The sequence below is a fragment of the Epinephelus moara genome, chromosome 20 (assembly GCF_006386435.1).
Source record: "Epinephelus moara isolate mb chromosome 20, YSFRI_EMoa_1.0, whole genome shotgun sequence".
Taxonomy (NCBI): domain Eukaryota; kingdom Metazoa; phylum Chordata; class Actinopteri; order Perciformes; family Serranidae; genus Epinephelus; species Epinephelus moara.
This window is the reverse complement of record NC_065525.1, coordinates 2507235-2512378: the sequence shown is the minus strand read 5'-3', so window position 1 is coordinate 2512378 and position 5144 is coordinate 2507235. Positions and strand designations below refer to the sequence as shown.

At 41.3% G+C, this 5144-nt stretch overlaps 2 protein-coding genes across 6 annotated transcripts in view; one reads left to right on the top strand and one right to left on the bottom strand.

The window, feature by feature from the left end:
* The window catches only part of ska1 (spindle and kinetochore associated complex subunit 1), a 283761-nt gene that overhangs the window by 80288 nt on the left and 198329 nt on the right, over positions 1-5144 (bottom strand). The window lies entirely within an intron of this gene.
* LOC126407387 (kelch-like protein 25) overlaps positions 736-5144 on the top strand; it is a 148215-nt gene continuing 143806 nt past the window's right edge. For all 3 annotated transcript variants that reach the window (XR_007571774.1, XM_050072236.1, XM_050072235.1), the window contains exon 1: positions 736-878. The gene's annotated coding sequence lies outside the window, so the exon portion shown is untranslated. The remainder of the gene's footprint in view (positions 879-5144) is intronic.

The following is a 5144-nucleotide window of genomic DNA, read 5'->3' as shown; positions in this document are numbered from 1 at the left end:
ATGACTAATGATGGCAGCAGCAGCAGGAGGCATCTGGCAGGACCACGGCAGCAGCACAGTATATGTGTGTTTATATCTATATCTATCTATCTATATATATGTATATCTATATATCTATCTATATATATATATATATATATATATATATATATATATATATTCCACTCTGGGGTTGAGGTGAATAAAATAACTGTGTTGTGACCTAAATAACATGCTGTTGCTATCTGCATAAAGTATTAAAGCATGAAATCACGCATTTTTAATGTACGAACGCATCCTGTATCATAACTACATGTGTGCCGTTTGTAACAAACCAAACCTCGAGAAAATCAGTTGAAAATTCAGTGAGTTATTCTATTTTACTTGTGCATACAGCTCCTTCCTCAATAGAAGTGAATGCACTGTGGAGGCGAAGAGAGACCCATCCAAGATGGCGGCCGGCGAGGACGCGCTCAGGCACTCGATGCGGCGTCTATGTATATATGTCTATGGTTGATACAGCCGTCTAAATACCGCCTACTTTGAGTTGACTTATTTTATTGGTCTTGGCTTTAGTTTTTGCATAAAGTAAACCGCGTTGATTGGTCCAATCAAATGTCAGTCGCGTTAGGCAAGGCAGTTAATATCCCGCCTACTCTTCCTTTATTGGCTGAGAGAGAGGCATTGGCATTGGGTTGACGCTGGGGATTGGTTAGAAAGACGTCCGTCACGAATCAATTTTTTTCCCTCAGAAAAAAAAGCAAACAAAAAAAACTGTCGAACAGGCAGAGACGGCAAGGCATACTTCAGCTATTGTCACTGAAATATAATGTTTTTCTCAACGAAGCCGACACTATCCGTTCTGTGGATTTAACGTGACACCTACAAGCATTATAATCGTGAGTAAAACAGCTATTTCTGTTTGTCTTTACCATGCGGTCAATCACATACAGTGGAATTTTGGGTAGCTGTCTTTCAAGTATATTGTTGTCAGAGAAATTAGCTAATTTAACGTTAGTGTTTGATCAGTTATAGAACACACCAGGACATCACGGACACTGTACTGCGGTGTTAAATTGAAGATAAAGTCTTTGTATCGTGGGTATTACCACAGTGTGTGATCTATTTACAGGCTGTTGTGAGACAAGTAGTAAAGTTGAGGTGGCTTTGGTATGTCTATCAGCAACACTGAAGTTGGTGACGTTAACGTTATACATTAGCAAGGCTAGATCAACATTGTTTACTGTATGTAGTTAAAGCTACATTTAGTTATTTTCTATTTGAAAAAATGGACAGGTGTATTTAAAGGCTCATCGTCATGTTTATTAATCGACACCGTGGTTAGTTAACAGTTACACCGAAGTGTTACTCTTTAACCGGAGCGAGACACTGGCATGACTGGGAGAATGGAATGGAAGCAAGTTATTCAGATATTAGCTTGCAAGCTAACCACTGCTAGCTAATTTCCAATCGCCGGGAGATATTTAACAATTTCGGCCAACTTCTAATTAAGCTTAAATCTATTTATTGTAAAATGCAGACTTCTTACTGTGCGTAAATGTAAATGTGCGTATTAGTAAATTGTAACGATAGTGTGTTCTCGCCCATTTCATGCACGGTGTCCTGTCAGTCAGAGCAGGTCACCTTGTGTTTTTTCCCCGTTTCTTTACCTTCTTTTATTAGCGTTTTCGTAGCTCCGTGACGCTATTCTGTGATTATTTGCCAGTGCTGGTTAATTCTTTAACGTTGAGTGTACATGTATATAAACCATTTGAAGGACCAGGGTGTAGGATTTACGGGTATATATTGGCAGAAATGGAATCTAACATAATGAGGATGTTTTATTTAGTGTATAATCACCTGAAAATACGATTTGTTGTGTTTTCGGTTCTTAGAATGAGCCCTTTATGGGCCAGTGATGTTTCCAAAGCCTTTAATAAAATAGGGATGCACGATGTTGGATTTTTGTTGCTGATATGCCGATATATAACAACTTATTTAGCCTATAACTGATACCAATACAGATATATCCACTTTTGCCCCACCTAATTTTAGTGGTCATAAAGTCTCCTCTGTAGTGGAATTAACATCAGTGTTTCCCACAGGATTTTTGGAGACTATTTTGTACATATTTGATTTAAAGGCATCAATCTGGTGAATTCAGAGAGCCAAGTTATGATGGCAGAATATGCCTGGATTTCAACATGTTTGTGCTTTTTATGTGTGATAAATGTTCTTTTTTTACTGATAAAAACACTAGTGGTATGTTATGGTGAATGGTTACACTTAAAATACGGCTAAGGATTAGTGGTTAAACATTTCAGTAATCAAAAGAAAAATGACTTGCGTACTGGTCTGCCTCTGGAGGGCTATTTTATTATTTTAATTCATGTGCAGACAAAATATTCTTTTAAAACTCTCTCTCTCACACACTCACAAACACAGTTACAGATAGACAAAACAATACAAAATACACACTACGAAAAGAAAACAAAAGGTAAGACTCAAATTAATTACACACAAACAGACACAAATTACTGCTTTTTTGGGCATTTTTTTTTATTTAAATTTTATTTTTAAAGCATTACTGCTTTCCTCCTTCCCTCTCTCCCTCCCTCACAATTTGCAAGTACGGCACCCTGAATCAGAGCATTTAATTTTACGCGGCTTCAAGAAGATGTTAAAAGCCCTCTGGTAGTTGAATGCCTCAGGGACAGGCCCATTTATAGCAACCCACTGGATCCGTCGCGTGTGCGATGCGGCTGAGGCGCAGGTGCCGGAGCTAATCGCAGCCATTAAAGTCAATGTACGCTGCTCCACCAGAAGCGCTGTGCCGTGTCCTAGCTGCGGCCTAGAAGCGTCTTGGCACTCCGCTCCACTAAAAATACGCGCTGGGTCTGTTTTTGACTGACGCCGCACGATGGCGCATCAATTTGCACAGACCAAATGATTCAAACAGGAAGTCACGTGCAGAAAAGATGAGAGTATCCGGTCAATTTCAAAATAAAACACTCATGAAAACTCCGGATAGTATTTCACATCACTACATCTATCAATATGACGTCAAAGTTGGTGGCCCCAGGCCTGAAGTCAAAGTGGGGCTCAGAGGAGATTTCTGCAGATTATCGCGTGACATTATGATCTCTCGATCTGCCAATTCCAGCCTCTCGCGTGCACGCTGCTATAGTTCCAGTGGACATTGACACCTGGCATAGGATGGCAGAGAATTCTCAGTAGGCGCTCCAGCTGGTGCACTACAGAGGGATGTTCATTTACCGGAGACATTTTATATCTGGCCGATTTTTGGAGACTATGGTGGGCCGCCATAGTCTCCAATATTTCAGTGTATGAAATATTCATTCATTGTGCAAAATAAGAAGTATGTCGGCTGATTCTAATAGTTAATTTTAAAGTCAATATTGGCCGATACCAATGACATGCTGATATTATCACGTGACATGCAATTTTGATGTCCAGCACACTTTATAAGTAAGCATAGGGAAAATGCTGATGAAAAGTTATGAATCTGTTAATTTCTGCTTATCAAATAAAATAAGAACATATTGAATGTCCCACAAAGTTTAAGAAGTATTAGTATCAGCGCTGATCAGATCAGACAGATGGATGGAAGTAGCAGCTGTTGGTGAGTGAAAGCAAACTTAAAGGCGCTGTATGTAAGAATGTGGCCAAAACGGTTACTGCACTCAAATTCAAAATACTGCCGCGAGTCGTGTCCGCCACCCCTCCCCTACAGATTCGAGGTTGCTGGACAGCGGCACCCTGGAGACTGATTTGTTTGCCCATGGACGGCTGCTGTGGCAGGGCCGCGTCGCCGCGTCGCCACGTCCGTGATCTTCGGTTTTCCAGCGGACCATTCGAGCAAGTCCGGCTTCTCTGCTGCTAACGCTGCTGCCGGGATACAGCTGAGGAGGAGCCGGCTGCTAATGCTATGTACCGGGACACTGCTAATGCTGCTTGCCGTGCTGCTGTAGCTCAGTCGTAACTGTAACTGATGCTGAGACTCTACCGACTGTGTGACTGCTAGATGGCGGTGGGTGGTGCAACAGGCCAAAACACAAATTCAAAACATAAACATGATTTGCGGACCGTAAAATATTTTTTTAAATGCGAATATTCTGCCCGTACTATTGTTGTCGGTGAGATCAGTATGTTATATGAACATTATTCCTTAGTCTCTGTGACATATTAGGAGGATTTTATGACTATTTGCTTTAGATTTCTTACATATAGCTCCTTTAAGAGCCAGCGCACTGAAGACTAAGTTTTACTTTCACTGTGCCTGGCATTCTGCTGTTCCATCGGTGCCCTTTGTCAGTGGAGCAAATAATAAGAGAACAGCGAATACATTCAAATTGCATCAATTGCATTCAATTGGGTCCAGCCCCAAAAATACACAATCAAAAGGTGGCAGCAGATGTTTTCATTGTGGTGAGCCTCCAAAAATATATAAATGTGTGGAAAACTGATGGCTATGATCTTAAGTTGATCAAACACTGGGGGTGGTTGCATAAACATGTTAAATGTGTTGATTTTCCTTTTTAAGCAGTGCTTTAGTTGTGAATATTGCAAGAGGCTGTTATACCGATATCTCTGTTTTAGTGTTTTGTAAGGAATGATTGAGCTGTGATGGAATAAGTGCTCTAGATGTGTAATACCTCTTCTTCTCTATGAACTCAATGCTAGTGGTTTGTTTTTGATCTGAAAATCCAGGTTGTGTCAGATTGGGGTAAATGTGTTTGAGGATGTCACAGTACTCACACAATGCATCCCCATGATGGTTCACTGAAATCTGCGTTATGATTAGGGCTGGGGCGACGCGTCGACGTCATCGACTACGTTAATACGTCGACGCAAATAATTCGCGTCAATGCGTTGATTCAAACAAAAAAATGGCAGTGTGCAGCAGCAGTGCTGTGCTATTGTGTTATGGCTTATTCAAGTGCTGGAACGCCTGAACGCGACACAGGCTCTGCTCCATTGACTGTATGCACAGTGCCGTGCTGCGGGTTTGGGCCGGGCTCGGTTATAATTGTCTCACTCGGGTCGGGAAAATGCAGCCCGAAATGTGCTCTAGTGTGCTCACCTGTGTGTGTGTGTGTGTGTGTGTGTGTGTGTGTGTGTGTGTGTGTGTGTGTGTGTGTGTG